Source organism: Rana temporaria, chromosome 2 (genome assembly GCF_905171775.1).
Source record: "Rana temporaria chromosome 2, aRanTem1.1, whole genome shotgun sequence".
Classification (NCBI taxonomy): Eukaryota; Metazoa; Chordata; class Amphibia; order Anura; family Ranidae; genus Rana; species Rana temporaria.
This window is the reverse complement of record NC_053490.1, coordinates 192,684,558-192,702,378: the sequence shown is the minus strand read 5'-3', so window position 1 is coordinate 192,702,378 and position 17,821 is coordinate 192,684,558.

Genomic DNA, 17,821 nt, shown 5'->3' with positions numbered 1-17,821 from the left:
AACAGGTGTGACCAGAACCGTGTGGACTGCAACAGAGGAAACAAAACGTATGTAAAGTGAATATTAAAGTTTAATAAGATAAGTGATATAAATTAACCAAACACCTCCAATACCAGTGACAACATACCAAACAGTGACCCACAAATATCAAATAAGTATATACAGTAAATGGGGAATACCGGAATCATAAACGTAGCCAGGCCAGGGTCATACACAGGAGATCAGCAGATGGGAGCAAGGAACAAGACAGGACAGGGATCAGGCTGCAGGGCAGGGATGTAGGATAACGGGGCAACAGGAGGGACAGGACCAGGTTCAGGTACACAGGAAACAGGATCAGGATCAGATTCACAAGATAACAGGTTTGGGTCAGGGAGCAAGGAAGATACCAAAGCACGTGTGTGAATGCTTGCCGGGTATTTTTTTTTTTATATAATCCTTTATTTTTAATAACATCACATACATATATACAAAACAAACACCATGACAAGAAGTGAATGACATCTATAAACAAAAAAACTAAAGAAAAAAAAAAGGACAAAAAAAATTACCCAATGATAAAGAATAAATAACATACAAAATTGTTCCCCAGTGGTTCTATGTAGAAATGGCGAGGCGAGAGAACGTTTTATAATCTTGTGTAATGTTCGTGTGTATGTGCTCATATTCCTGTATTTAAACTTGAGAAAAAAAAAAGAAAAAAAAGGGGGTACCCCCCCCCCCCATGTGAAATTAAAACCATTCCATATTTACTTAATTTTCTCTACCTATATATATATATATATATATATATATATATATATATATATATATATATGTATATCTATGTGTGTATCTACATACATACATGTGTTTTCTTGTGTTTAGGAAGACTTTCTGACTTTCCTACCTCCATCCCACTCTTGTATTTTTACTTTATGTGCTGTATTAGTGAATTATATATATATTGCTTTACTCCTTTAATGTCTCCCGTCCCCGTCACCATGCCCTTCTAGGGAAATAAAAACAAAACATACAAGCAATATTCAAATCCACCTAAAATTGTAGTAAATTTCTTATATTAAGCATCAGGTACACTTTTTAGAGGAGTGAGTACTTTGGCATTTTTTATTCAAAAAATAAAAACCAATCCGAGAGCATACATCTGTCACCAATTATCCTTTAATTCACCACATATCTCTGGGGAATAATGTTCCCAAACTGCCCATGTGTTTTTAAATTTGTCTTGTTGATTTCTGGTCTTATGCACCTATCTCTCGGCCTCCATTATTACATTTACTTATTTTTTTCCCAATCCAAGAGAGAGGGACATATGGCCTGTTTCCAATACCTGGGTATTAACATTTTGGCTGCTTTTAATAAATGTGGTGTGACACTTTTTTTTATAATTTTTTATAGATCCAGGCATCCCATGGAACAGGAAATGTATAGGTGATAATTCTATAGGTTTACTGGCCATCCCTTTAACCCATGGTGCTATTTCTTCCCAGAATGGTCTGATCTTTATACAAGACCACCACATGTGGAGAAATGTACTTCTTTCCTTACATCCCCTCCAGCAGCATTCACCCGCTGTAGGGTATATTTGTGCTAATCGAGCTGGAGTCCGATACCATCTGACCATAAACTTATGTGACATTTCTTGAATATTACAGCTTATAGAGGTTGAGTGCATTGATTCTATAAATGTTTTAACTTGTGCTGATGTAAATGTATTATTTAGCTCTATTTACCATTCCTTAATAAAATAAGGAATTATACTATTCTGTTCACTAAGAACCAACTTATAAATTTGTGATAGCAAATTATTAGGCTTCAACATCTTCACGCACATACTCTCAAATGTTGTAAGCAAACTCAATATCCTCACTCTAGGTTTTAGCCTATTAAAGAAGTCAGACATTTGATAATATCTCCACTTAGCCATTATCATATCCCCTTGAGATAATACTAATTCTGGAAGGGAGATTAGAGTTCCTTGGGGTGCATATCTTAAACACATTGTATTCCCATTGGATCCCCATGGGCCCATTGCCCCATTTTCCTCTCCCGTGGGGAACCATGGGGCCATTGGAGATGTACACAGGGCATATTTCCCATCTTTATTTAGTCTGTCCCATATTGCTAAGGTATTCCAGGTTAACGGGGATGTCCATTTAGACAGTCCCCTCAGTTTGGCCGGTATCCATGGTGCTCCTACTAAATCTCTCCCTCCATGCTTTTTTAAACCAGGACCCACTTTGTTTGAAAAGTTGTGGCACCAATTTAAAATGCGTACTAGAGATATTGCCCTGTAATACAAGGCAATAACTGGTAGTCCGATTCCTCCCTCCTGTTTGCCTCTGCATAGAATATCATAGGCTATTCTAGAATTTAGAAACAATTACATATAAAGGATATAAAGGTTTTTCGTATTTGTGTTTGAAGAAAATTTGTGGAAGTGATATGGGTACAGTATATAGAAAGTAAATTATTTTAGGTATTATGTTTATTTTAATAGCGTTAAACCTTCCAAACCATGTCAGGGAATGGCCTTTCAATCTCCAAATATCCTCTATTATCTCTATTATTAGTGAGCCATAATGAAGCTCATACAAAAGTTTTGCATTTGCCAAAATATGCCCTCCCAGATAATATAGCGATTCCCTTTTCCAAATGAACAGGAAGCAATTCTTCAGAGATGTGGCCATTGCCAATGGTACATGACTAGGTAACACTACAGATTTCTCAAAGTTTATTTTAAAATTGGATAATTCTACATATTTCTGTACTTTCAACATCAATGCCGGTATGGATTCCCGGGGCTTAGAAAGAAAGAATAGTAAATCATACACATATGCCAAAACTTTGTGTACTACTAGGCCAATATCAACCCCTACTATTCCCTTATTTCCCCTTACTCTATGGAGAAAGGGTTCTAGAACCACCCCTGCCTAGTGCCATTCCGTATGTTAAAGTAGTCTGATAGAGTCCCATTAACCTTAACCCTAGATCTTGGGCTATCCCATCATCTGCTCCCCAAGACCTATCCCCTTCAATACTTCTGTCATAAAGATCCAATTCACTCTATCAAATGCCTTTTCAGCGTTCATTGATAATACTATGCTTGGTCTCTTATCCGGTCCATTCTGCATTCAGTGAAGCACATGAAGGGCTCGGGTAGTGTTGTCTTTGGTTTCACGGCCCTTCATGAAATCTGGACTAACTGCGTTATATGGTCCTGTAGTCTGATGGCTAGAATTTTTGCCAATAACTTGGTGTCTGAATTTAGAAGAGATATAGGTCAATAGTTTGCACAGAATTCTGGATCCTTTCCTGGTTTCGGTAAAACTGTCACATGCGCCAACAAGGCTTCCGGGGGCAAAGGATTACTATCTGTTATCTTATTAAAATAATTATGTAAAGGCATTGCCAAGATATTACTATACTTCTTATAATATGCGTTTGTTAGGCCGTCTGGTCCTGGACTTTTTCCATTTGGCAACTTTTCTATTACATTACTTATTTCCTCTATAGTATTTGGTCCTTTTAATTTCTTTATAATCATCGGGGGAGGGTTAGTAACTCAGAATCCTTGATATATTTCCCCATCTCCCATCTTCACACCTCAAAGAGGGTGGTTGTACCGTATATCATATAAATCTGTAAAGAAAAAACTATGTAACTGTGCTGCTATCGCTTTAGTATCTTCTACTTTTTTTATCGTTTGCTACTATACTATGAACATGACAGATTTCCTGTTGCTTTTTTAATTGTTTAGCTAGTAATCTGCTACATTTGTTTCCTTGTTCATAAAATCGATGGGCAAAGAATCTATATTCATCCTTAGCTCTTCTATCCAGGCACCCCGAGAGCTCTGTTCTTAACATATCTAGCTGCCTAGCTTCCCCTGGATCGAGATTAATTTTATGCTTAATCTCCAGATCATGTATTTTTCCCAGAAGATCTTCTATCTCCCTCCTCTTTTTTCTTTTAACTTGAGCACCATGTGCTATTAATTTTCTTCTAATGAGCGACTTATGTGCTTCCCATTCTATTTGATCAGATATTTCACTGGCTGTATTAATCTTAAAATATTCTTCTAATTTGTACCATATATCCTCCGCTATCAGCCCATCGTCCAACAATGACTAATTTAATGCCCTCACCCGATGGCCCGCAGACACCGGATGGAACACCGGATGGAACAGGGGCATGGTCAGAAATCTTTATAGGTTCTACAGTAACGAATTTCACACAGTCCAAATAGTATTGATATACTAAAATTAAATACAACCGGGAATATACCTAATGGGTCTTTGAGCAATAGCTAAAATCTTTCTTCTCCTTTTGTTCTCTACAACTATCTACTAGATGGAGAGATCGGAGGAGTTTTTTAATATGTTTAAGAACTCTAAGACCCCTTTCACACTGGGTCGTTTTGCAGGCGCTATTGCGCAAAAAATAACGCCTGCAAACCGACCCTAAATAGCCGCTGCTGTGTTTCCAGGTTGAAAGCCCCGAGGGCTTTCACATTGGAGTGGTGGGCTAGCAGGACTGTAAAAAAAAGTCCTGCTAGCCGCATCTTTGGAGCGGTGAAGGAGCGGTGTGTATACCGCTCCTCCACCACTCCTGGCTATTAAAATCAATGGGACACTGCGGCTATATGGTTTTTAACCCTTGCTCGGCTGCTAGCTGGGAGTAAAATCGCCTCACTAGCGGCCGAATAGCGACTCAAATTTAAAAATAGCAGCGCTTTACCGCCGACATCGCCCTCGCCCCAGTGTGAAAGGGGCCATAAGGATAATGGGGTTTTACCTGTAGTAGTATCTACTTTGGGGTCCAAAGTGATATTAAAGTTTCCTCACAGAATTACAACCCCTTCCCTAAATTTTTCCAATAGCCTTAAAGTTTTAATTAGAAAACAGACTGTACGAGTATTAGGTGCATATATAGAAGCAAATGTATAACACTGTCCCTGCAGCATTCCTTTGATAAAAAGGAACCGTCCCTCTGGATCCATCTGCACCAACATAGGGATCAATGGTCATGTCCTCCCAAAGGCTATTGTTACCCCCTTTGCCCTTGCAATGGGGAATAATGTATGGAACCACTGATTATATAATGATAGAGGTAACCTAGGTACCGATCCTAACGTAAAATGTGTCTCTTGCAGGAAGGCGACATCCACCGCCTGGTGTCGCAGTTCCTGCCATAGATGACCCCTTTTTTGGGAGACCCAACCCCCTCACAATATAGGTGACAATTTTTATTTGGATGGCCATTATCTATATCTTGGGTGAAACCTTATTGCCGCATGTCTAATTTTTCTCCTCTCTCAGTGAACCTGAAATATAACCTACTACAATATAACAAAACATTCTACTATATAAAATATAGCAGCTAATGGAGGGGTAAGTCCGTGTGGGTGCTTCCTGACCCCCCCCCCCCCGCCTATCTGCTTCCATGCAGATTAACTAGTCCCTTTTATCAGGACCTACCTAATAGGAAAAAAGATAATCCCCAAGGGGGGACATTTTAATATCTTCTATTCCCTGGACATCATTTATATCACATTTATCACATCACCCTGGGTATTAATACACACACCTGCAATTAGCCTCAGGTGACGCCTGAATGCAGGAGGTGATGTCTGTTCCATACTGCCAGGAGACACCCGCTGGTGGACATTGGTATTGCGGCCCCAGTCACTGATGCATGAATTGTCACAGCTCACCATCCTTGTGGCCTCCTCAAATGGTGACAGTACAGTGCATGCATCATTTATGAACAGCCATTAGTATGGGAAAAGAAAGCAGATCTGGCCTGAGCCTGTCATTGTGCCTTACTCACACAGGAACATGGCCCTCTGCTATATGTGCAGCCTTTGCAGCATTGCCAAAGTCAAGTTCCACCTGGTGGGTATGTCATAAATCAGGCGGTTTACAGGAAGGTGGAATTACCACTGAATTTCAGCCAACCGAACACTGGCTGCGTATGATCGCCTAAAATGGCTACAGACTCTTCTGGCCTGCTTTAGTAAATCTTTCAATCCTGGGTACCTATTTTGGAAATGCTGCATGTCCAAATTGAGGACATCCCATCCTTTGCCCTGCTGACCTCTGTCCTGTGCCCTGCTGACCCCATCCCCTGCACTTCTGACCCCATCCTGTTCCCCATTGACCACATTTGTGGCACTTGGACAATTCATGTCTCAGGGTCTGATTAGGAAGCCACAGCTGTTCACTATAGCTTCAATGTAGCTTTCTCATCAGACCCTGATACAATAATGGAATACCAGGACTGGGGTAGGACACATTTAGATTTTAGCCTTGCCTAGGGCAGCACAAAACTAAAATACACCTGTGTGCTGGTTGGAGCGGTCCCAGATGTCCTGCTCAGATGGGAGGGCCCAGGAAAGGTAGCAAAGATAGTGGGGGGGCACCCCCTTAGTCCACCTATGGAAGTGATCTCACAAGGAGCTCCATCTAGTTTTCTGCACGATACGGTGCTGAAGATAGGATGAGCTTTGCAGCCAGAACTGCTTTTTTTAGTTTTAACTTTACCTGGGAAATGATTTATTGTTTTATTTATATTTTATTAAACCAAAATTAAGTTTTAACTTTTCCTGGCCGATTTTACTTTAGCAGAAGCCGCAAAATAATGAATACAATTTTTGAAATGATCAACAATACAACACATTTAAAAAGAATACATTGTTTTAAAACAAGATATGTATTTAAATTGTACTATAGGTCTGTCCAGTAGAAAGAGAGAGCATAGATATGTATTTACATTAAGGTGATTCTTTTTTGTAAGGTGAGAAGTTCAACACACAACTGCATTTGCTTTAAAAATATATTCCTATGGTTGAAGGAAAGAATAACTACCAAAGCAGGTTGGCTCATTAAGTAAGTATTGTAGTCAGTTTGACCTTCACCTTAAACATATCACATTAACAATAAAAAAATAATCTTTCCCCTCCTCACTACGATGTGGTGAAATTTAAGCTCTTTGCTTAGATAATACACATATACACAAACAGAATCATACTTTCTCTTCTCAGAAGGTGACAAACAATGCACCTTTTGTCTTGGCTGTATTTGCTCTTGCTCTCTCCTTCTTGCTTAATTGCATAGATGTTTTTGTTGGAAATTCTTTTCAGGCTGCCACTTTTGTGTGTATGTTAAACAGACTTGACGGATACCTGCATTAATTCATTTTCCTTGGGATTGGATTAATCCATGACATGCTGCCAAATCAGAGAAACAACGATCATTTACACAAGTTTATCTCTGTCACAGGAGGATTTCTATCTCTGGTTTTAAGGAGTTACATAGAGCAGTTAAGGGAAAAAGCTGCCAGATAGGAAAAGTGGGTTATTAACACCCTTGTGAGTCTGATTTACTAATATGTGAAGTAAGGTGAAGTTCCAGTTGTGAATGTGAAATGCCAACAGTAAGAATTTTGGTAATGACATGTTATTCTTCTTTTGCAGGAATCAAAATGGACAAATTTACAAGTCCAGAATTCCTTCCCCAGTTCATCGCTATGTACAGAAAGGAAGCCCTGTTTGTTGCAGATCAAGTCAAAGGAATATTTTGACCATAATAAAAAAAAATGAGGCCTTAGCTACAGGTAAGCCTATAATAATAATAATATGGTTTAGGAGATATTTACCATATACGCTTGCCCCGTCATCGGTGCATGTGCACTTAAGAAAGAGCACGATCGTGCTGTTTCTATAGGGCCCGTGCCATGTCCATCGGCTCCCGCACACATGCGCGGAAGTGACGTCACACGACTTCGGCCAATCACAGAGCTACAGCCATGGAAGGAAGAGGGGTGAAAATGGATGTGGCCACCAACAGGGACCTCGGGGACATTACAGGCTTTGTTTGCTGGTAAGTGCCACATAATAGGGCTAGTATGAGATGCATACTAGCCCATTATGCTTTTACTTTGATGGGGAATAAAGAAGAAGTAAAACCCATCAGGGTTTACTTTCTCTAAAGAAACTGGCAGAATTAGCCAAAGCTATTTGCCCCCATGCAGACACTCGATAAGGGAGCTGGAAAAGGTCTGTACTCTTGAGAAGTCTGGAGCAGTAGCAGATGACATCTATGTGCCACGGCTGGTGTATTTTGAGAACCTGCGTTTCCTGAATGAACAAGTGGATGCCAGAGCTTCTCTATGCATGCTAGCTCTAATTGCTTGCAGTGCAGCAACAGCTGAAGCTGATTCCATGGATCAGGCCCAGGAATCAGTGCAGGACCAGGAAATAGAGGACATACCATTAACACAGGTAATTAATAGGTCGTGACCTTGCCATTCACACATTTTATTTTCCGTAATAATTAGGCCATGCATCTAATGTTTTTCTGATGCATCTATAGTGATTGCACTGGGAATGTGCATCATGAAAACAGCCTTGTTTTGAATCCGATACGTTTTATGTAGTAAAGATCTTTCCTTGTTTCTTTACAGTCACAAGAAGCAGATCGCCCAGATCCTTTCAATGTCTGTACTCCTGCAACTCTTATTACAACAGTGCCACTATCCAAGAAGAGGAAAAATCTGGAGGATTCCACTTCTGCATTTCCTAAAAAGGCATCCACTGTCCTTTAAGACAGATGAATCTGATGCTTTTGCTTTGCTGACCGCTAAGACGCTAAAGAAAATGTCCGCGCAACAAATTATGAATAAAGTGGTAAATGGTGAACTGACACGCTATACCCGGATTTCAGAATGCAATCCCCCTGCCTCACTTCCATTACAGCCATCACATTAGGCCCCCTCAACAATCAACAAAAATGTAGAATATGGCGCCCAATTGCAATACACAACACCAAACCGTCACCATGTGTTGTGGACAAAAGATTTCAGTTCCATGCACCTTTAATGTTTTGGGCCTTGTGTATTCATTCTTTTTGTGCCTGCAATAAAGTATGCTGCACTATTAACAAGCAACTTCTTACATTGGTTGTTTGCTTAACTTTTTTGTACATTTTCCACATCTGCTTGCTAGTGTTTGCTTTCATTTGATATTGTTATTCGCATTTTATGGCAATGAAGAGTTATTGAGAAGAGAAAGTTGTGCAGCATATTACATTTCATTACAACCATGTAAAAATGAAAATTGCTGGCCTGGTCACATTTCTACAGAGAAGTGTTATTATGTTAATATAACTACTACACACATTATACACAATGTTATTGTATAAATGCTAATGAACCCCTACAATCACTTGCATTTACCATTATGTATTGGATTGGATGTATTGGTGATTTGACTTTGAAGCAGACATGGAAGGTGCAAGCGATTTTTTTCTTATATGCGTAGACATTTTATAAACGGAAGTGTCATTATGCTACCCATGACTGTGACAAATCCCACCACTCCCTTGTGTTTATATAAAACAATTGAATGGGTTTCTTTTTCTTTAATTTTATTTGCGCATGGGCAACAGCTTGCATAAAAACAATTATAAAACCAACAATCTTTCATACACCATGCATAAAAAATAATAAAATGGACGTCAATTAAACTTTATGAACTTTATTGTTATTTATATGTTGATTTAGTATCTATATTTGGTTTACTAGCAGTGCTATCACATTTTATTACTTCATAAAAAATAATAAATACAACAATCTTACATATAGATCTGCAGATAATAGCCATTATAGCATTACAAATCCCAATGGTCTACTGACAATTTTATTGTCATTCATGGAGCATCTTTGGTGCATAGCAATAATGTTTACAAAAGGTATTTTATCCTTCAATTTTTTTTCCTAATTATGCGCAGTCATGGTAAAATGTTTTTTATGACAATTCCTGTACTGATTACACGAATGCCGTTCATTCAGCAATTGTACGGAATAAATGTTCGTGCACGTCCCTTTGGCCAATTTTGCGTGACCTGTTCTGATCTGCCCATGAAAGCTGAGTACTAGCGATCAGATTATTGTACGATCGTGTAGAAAGCGGAATTGTTCGTCCAATTTTTTCATTGTGTGTACAGGGTTTTGCAGTGCAGTGGAAGGAAAAGCTGCCAGATAGGAAATTTGGGTTAGTAACACCCTTAATAGGTTGGATTTACTAATATGTGAAGTGTAGAAAAAGTGCACTTGTATTCATGCAAAACACCCAATTGCGTGCAATTGAAAAATTAAAACTCCTATTGGATGTGATTGGGTGTTTGAAGTGAACAAAGGTTGACTTCAGTTTTTGTCTCAATAATTAGGTCCACTGGTTCCTTGCAAAATATTTACAATGAAACTAAAGCAACCATGTCCCTCATTTAAGTATGTGATTGGGCTACGTATTTTATCAACGCCACCAATAATTGTACAGAAAAGGACAGGCTGCACAGATGATGTCAGTCAGCTTCTTCCCTGCCAGGAGACCATCACTCTCTGACATGTTTCACCCTTACTGGCTAAGTCTTAAAGTCCCTATGATAAAGCCTGCAAGGGTGAAATATCAGAGAGTGACGGTCTCCTGGTGTGGAGTAACTCTGTTGCTTTTATGGCTGAATTAAAATTGACTGAGCTGAGTGACATAATCGGTGTGGGGGGGATTTACTGAAATGAGAGCACACAGAATCTGGTGCAGATGTGCATAGTAACCAATTAGTTTATAGATTTTACTGTCAATGGTGAATTGAACAAGTTGAAGTTATAAGCTGGTTATCATGTACAGCTTCACCAGATTCTGTGTGCACCCATTTTAGTAAATCTCCCCCTGTATGTCTTCTTTTCTATATCCTCATGCAGCGATGATAGTTTTGTTAGACCGACACCCCATTATGACATTTTTAAGTAAAGGTAGCACCTGAGAACATTTTTATAACATTTTTGAGCTCCAAGCTCCCTAGGTCTACTCTTTAACCACTTCAACACCGAGGATGTCATATGACGTCCTTGAATTTGTGCGGTGATATCTGAATGATGCCTGCAGCTACAGGCATCATTCAGATATCACTGTTTTCTGCTGGCGTTTCTGTGCACCCTAAGAATGATCATAGTGGCAGTTCCACCGCTTGATAATTCTTATAGGCGGCGGGAAGGGAATCCCCCCTCCTGCCGCCACCAGGTGCTTCTCCGGGCTCTCCCGTGTCATCGGGGGCTCAGAGAACGAATCGCCTGTCCCCTGGCTCATGACGATAGAGATTTATGGTGACCAGAGGGTCACCAGTGATCTCTATGACCACCGGAGGCCTGGGCACGACGTTGTGACGTCACGCCCAGATACCCGGAAGTAAACAAAGCCGTAATCGCGGCTGTCAGCATGAGATCAGTGATTTTTTTTTCCCAATCTCATGCTTTCCAGCCTGGAGGAGAGATGTGGGGTCTTATTGACCCCGCATCTCTCCATAAAGAGGACCTGTCACAATATATTCCTATTACAAGGGATGTTTACATTCCTTGTAATAGGAATAAAAAAATAAAAAATTAAGTTAAACAAAAAAAAAACATTTAAAACGCCCCTGTCCCCGGTAGCTTGCGCTCAGAAGCGAATGTGCATGTAAGTCCCGCCCACATATGTAAACGCCATTCAAACCCCACATGTGTGGTATCGCTGTGTGTGTTAGAGCGTGTACAACAATTATAACACTAGACCTCCTCTGTAACTCGAAATTAGTAACCTGTAAAAAAATGTAAAGCTTCATCTATGGAGATTTTTAAGTACTGAAGTTTGGTGCCATTCCAAGAGTGTGCGGAATTTTAAAGCGTGACATGTTGGGTATCTATTTACTCAGTGTAACATCATCTTTCACATTATACAAAATTGGGCTAACTTTTCTGTTTTGTTTTTTATTTTTTTCCCCCCAAAAAAAGGCGTTTGAAAAATGATTGCGCAAATACTGTGTGAGATAAAAAGTTGCAATGACCGCCATTTTATTCCCTAGGGTGTCTGCTAAAATAAAAATATAATGTTTGGGGGGTTCTGACTAATTTTCTAGCAAAAAATTATGATTTTTACATAAAGGAGAGAAGTGCCAGATTAGGCCTGGTATTTAGGTGGTTAATGTGGATCTTGTTTCAGGAAATATAACACCATATGAAATGTTATCACCTGTTAGGCTGCTTTCACACTGGGGCGCTTTGCAGGCTCTATAGCGCTAAAAATAGCGCCCTGAAAGAGCGGCTCCATTCAATCCAATGTAAAAGCCCGAGGGCTTTCACACTGAAGCGGTGCGCTGGCAGGATGCTCAAAAAGTCCTGCCAGACACATCTTTGAGGCGCTGTAGGAGAAGTGAATACATCACTTCTAAATCGCCCCTGACCATTGAAAGCAGTGCCTCTGAACTGCTGGCAAAGTGCCGCTTTACTGGCGCTTTACTGGCACTTTACCGCCAACGTCCGTGACGCTCCAGTGTGAAAATAGCCTTAGAAACATTTTTTCTACATCCTATAAGTCCAATTTATACCCTTTCTTATGCTTCACAAACATCAGTAAAGAGAATAAGCAAGCAATCAGATCACTCATTTGTGATGGGTTCTGTAAGCCATTATTATACTTTGATGGGGGCGTGGCCTACACATGGCACTGAACGGACGTGTCTGAAAAGAGCTCCGTACAGACACCGGCCCTAACTCCTCTAGCAATGCCTTCTAAAGCCTCCGGATCCCCACAAAACACTCAACAAGTGGTCCTGGAGAGGATCGGCTGTAAAACTAGCTTTCCGTTTTCTTGCCGCAGAGAGAATCAGCCCTAACACGTGGAGCATGCAGGCCAGAGATTGAGATCCCTTGATTCTCCTTACATAAATCTGGAAGAGCTTGCTGCCTCCTCCTGCTGCTTGGAGATAATGGAAGACCCTGAATCCCCTGCTGGCTTGGAAATGTCATCTCTGGTAAGCGGTCTCAAGAAAGAACAGGCAAGTATGTTCCATAGCCTTGATAAATCCATTAAAAAAGAAATCACAGCAGTGAGAACTGACATGTCACACATGATAGCCAGAGTAAAAGACACAGAGAAATGCCAGGACTCACATGGGGCAGCCATTAAAGAACTGCAGGATACAGTCACTTAATTGGCCACTATGTCTCTCTGTATAAGCTTGAGGACTTAGAAAACCATAATTGCAGGAATAACCTGCTTATCGGGGGGTTGCCAGAGGCAACTAATGATAATGACCTTGAACCCTCGATCCAGGGTATCCTGAACACAATCCTTGGCAAGAATGTCACTGACCCACTGAGATTTGATCGTGTCCACCACGCTCTGAGACCATGCAATATCACAGCTAACCAACCCAGAGATGTTATCTGCCGCCTGCATTATTTTAAAGACAAGAACACCATCAAGATGCAAGGCATCCTGAACATTGATTTTGACGGTGCTGTCTATGACATTTTCTCTGACCTTTTCCAAGGAGACCTTAGAACACCACAGGGCACTCAAACCACTTCTTCATCAGCTAAGAGCAGATGGTGCCACCTACAGATGGGTCTTCCCCTCATGCTTTATTGCCACCAAAAATGGCCACTCTTCTATGCTTTGGCTTCCGGAAGATCTCCAAGACTTTTTTCATGACATCAATATGTATCCAAAATGTAAAAGAATAGAGGAAGCCCTAAGGCTAATGCTGAGCTAAGAGAATTGATAACTGGGTGAATAAAAAATTATAGTAATTACAAGTAAGAATCAGCCAGCACTTATAAGTTCAGTACAAAAAACGTACACATGATATAGTTACAAAGGGAGTGCAGTGCTAAGACTAATTAACATACTTATGTAAAAATTAAGTGATTTTTGAAATCCTTAAAAACTTAGAACCAAAAAAGAAAAAAATATAAAAAAATTGTTAGAAAACAGAAAACTAAAGCAGAGTCCCATTCAGATTCTGAAAAAGTCCATACAGAGTTAACTTCCAAAGTAGACCAAAGTAATTTGTAGAAAAGGCAGGTAGTGACACCAATCTTCCCATAAATCAAACGTGTTCTCGGAATAAACACCCAAGTGTATGGTAGCCTGCTTACCAAAAAATGTTCCCTTCATTACAAGCGGACCTCAACTTCAACTCAAGTCGAAGTCCGCTTGTGATGAAACTTGTAGGGTGCCGGTGACGTCATCACACCATTCCTTCTGAGATAGTGGTGTGACGAATAATACAGGAAGTAGGGAGAAGTATATAGAAACGCTTTGGCTCTTATATAACTATACCGCTGAACCTTTTACTACGCTTCTGTAAGTGCAATATATTCTTTTATTAAATTATTTGAATCAACTTACTGTACTATGAAATTGCTTGTTCTTTTTTTTTAGCAAGATTGGAATACTAGCTGCTGCTTCGAAATACTATATTGGTTTTGGGGAGACCTCATTTTCCTGGGCTTGGTGAGACTGATATCCACAGTCACGTTTTTTTGGAAAGCAGGCTGAAGAGCAGGAAATATCTAGGCATCTATCTCACCCCCCATCTTCAATCTCTTTTTAAATAGGACCATTATCTCTGATTTGTTTTGGAGGAGCAGACACCCCAGAATATCCAGAATAGTGTGTTATTGCTCCAAGTGCTCTGGGGGGGTTAGCTCTTCCAAACTTTAAAACATACTATCATGCCTTTGTATTATCACACATATTGGATTTGAAATATGCTGCCACACCCAAACTATGGGTTCAATTGGAAAATGCTCTATGCAGCACAGACTGATCTATTATCCCCTGGATAACCTGATCCTCCAGAGTTTTTTCTCCAAATGCCTTACCCCTTTCCACCTCTTCCCTTGATATCTGGGCTTCATTAATTTGAAATCTAGAAATTGCCTTGACTACCAGCAATCCACTCTTCTCCCCACATCCCTCTCCCTCCCATTCCCCCCTTTCTCTCTTCTCCTTACGTTCTTTCTTTGTCACTTTTTCCTTTTAAAACCTCTATTGTGCCATTTAAATATTTATAGTACTGTTTACTCAAATGCTCACCCAGACCCGGGCCCTTACTTAGTTTACTTGTTGTAGCCCTTTCAACTGAACTCCCTGTTCCTGGAGGTCTATGGGTGTTAATTGTTTGCTTGAATTTAAAAGCATGTGAGCACCTACACACTGTAACAATATTTTTTCTGATTCTTTCTGTCGGTTCTGTTTGCTATTTCTCAAAAATAAACAGATATTAAACTATCATACCTTGATGGAGGGGGGTGGAGGGGGGTTAAGGGGTAGGGAGGGGGTGGCTAAAAATAGTGAGGAAGATAAGAAAATGGACTAGAAGAAACAGCGACAACTTCTAGTTTATGAAAATAAATAAATAAATCCACTTGGCAGAAAGTCTTCTCTAGGAACAATTTAATTGTTGGAGCTAAATGGATATAATATTAAAAAGTAATAGCAAAGAAAGATGTTGAACGCAAATACCTTTATTGACCTGCAGCAAGGAAATTGTTTGAAATAAAAGCAATAAATATGTGAAAGACATGTAAGCAAAGCAAGTGTTTTAATTTACTGGGTAGGAAATGCTCAGCAGATGCCAGTTAGTAACCTTTGAAGTTTGGCAGTATAATTCTGCCAACTCCTGACAGAATGTCTGCTTGATAATGGAAGATGAATACAGAACCACAATTATAAAAAATTAATTCTGCACAATTTACATATATAACTACAAATAGTAACATGTAGGCTTGTGCAAACTGTCTTCTACTATACAATTAATGACATGATACACTGGGGGGTTGATTTAATAAAGGAACATAGGATGTTCACTTTGCAAGGGTAGTTGCACTTTGCAAGGGAATTTGCTTCACAGCTTAGAAAATGTGGTGAAGTTTCAATTACTAAAGAACTCCCAATCATGTGCAAAATAAAAATAAAAATAATATTTTTGCTTGCACATGATTGGACGTGTTTCACCTCATTTGCTTAGATCTGATGCAAATTCCTTTGAAAAGTGTAATTTCCACCGCAAAATGAACAGGCTATTTGCTAATCAACCTCTTGGTGTTTTTCCTGTGTTAGATTGCACACACAAGTTTGGATAAACAAAATCACACTGGAGTTGATTTACTAAAGGCAAAATAGAATATTCACTTTACAAGAGAAGTTGCGCTTTGCAAGGGAATTATCCTTAGAGCTAAGTGAATGAGATGAAACTTGGCTGACTACCATAATTCACTCATGTTCAAGAAAAATGCTGTTTTTATATTTTCCTTGGTATTTTTTGAAAAGTGAAATTATGCCTCATTTACTAAGCTCTGGGGGAAAATTCCATTGCATAGTGCAACTTCCCTGGCTAAATGAAAAGCCTAGTTGCCATGTTTCCCCAGTAAAGAAACCCCACTCTATACATCAGAAACAATACAAAATGACCCATATTAATTATAGTTAATTATAGTTAGTGAAGTTAGTGAAATCGTTTTTAATCCACATATTTTTGTGCATATGACATAGATTTTCTTTACATAGAACATTTTTTTTGTGTTAATTGCAATGCATTATAATATTAAATGTACAGTTAACCAAACCACTCTCCAGTCCTCTCTCTGTAGTTGCACACTGTCCACATTAGCTTCTTTTGTGTTACATAGTGTGAAATTGATTGGATTATAAATTTAAGGTACACAACAGAGATGTCTTGTAAAAGCTTTAGGGAGTGTTTAGCATTAAAGATGATTTTGGATATTGTATGACTAAGAAAAATATGTGGTATATTCTTACAGCTGCTAGACCAGTGATCAGAACAGGCCCTGAAAGAGGACTTCCCATGATCATTTTTAAAATTGATTGATAAAAGCATCATTGATTTTTTTTTTTTTTTGTACTTTTTACTAAATTACTGTGCAAAGAGCTTACATAAACTAAGCTCTTTGCACAGTAATTTAGTATAAAGTACAAAACGTTATTTACATACGAATTAGATGAGAATGAATCCTTTACTATGTGTTTATATAAAGCGCAGTGCCATGCTCAGTCTAAGCCTTGTTTTGGCACAAAGGCTCCGTTCAAACCATGGCGTTCCACGGATGTCAAACTACGCTTTTTCAAGGCGCAAGATAAGTAGTTAGTCATGAGTCTGCACTTGTCTCTGTCTCCATGCATTTGCCTGAGACAAACACAGTCACAAGGAGAAGGGAGCAGTAGATAAACTCTTCACAACACAGGCTGTGCTGCCCTCACAGTGCCTGTCTGTGAGAAAGGGAAAGCAGAGGCTTCTGTCTCCGTTCAAACCATGGATCGTGGGTGGATTCCGAATCTCCAGAAAACGTGGGACATGCTTGCGATCTCCATTACTTTCAATGGCACTCCAATCACGATTTTGCTGTGATTGTCACCCAACCCAAGAGGCCAAAGGTGCGTTCCACCACTGCACGGGTACGTATGTGTGCAGCATTGTAGTTTTCCTCTCCTGGGGTTTGGGGGTTCCGGAATGGAGTCATGAGATGGGGTCCCAGTGCAAATGCAGAGTCACCTGGAAGGGAAAAGACAGGAGGATGTTAGTCATGCATGTGCCCCTCGTGATGTCTGCATCATGGGGGGGGACAGTCATACCTGACACCCATGTCACTCACCAACCAGCCAGCTGTCCCCATACATGTTCTGTTCAAATTGTCTTGGGATGTCGCTTTGACGGTATATGAAGCTGTCATGGCTGGATCCTGGGTGTTTGGCACGGACATGCCATATGGGGTATTGGGCATCCACTATCACTTGCACATTGATTGAATTCCAATGCTTCCGATTGTGGTACATGTGCTCTGTCTCATGGGGGGGCTGTAGTGCCACATGTGTGCAATCAATGGCCCCCACGGTGCATGGGAATCTGGCAATTTTGTAAAAATCTGTCATTGTCTTCATCCGCTGGACCTCCTGGGTGGGTTTGATGATTTGGTTGGCCAT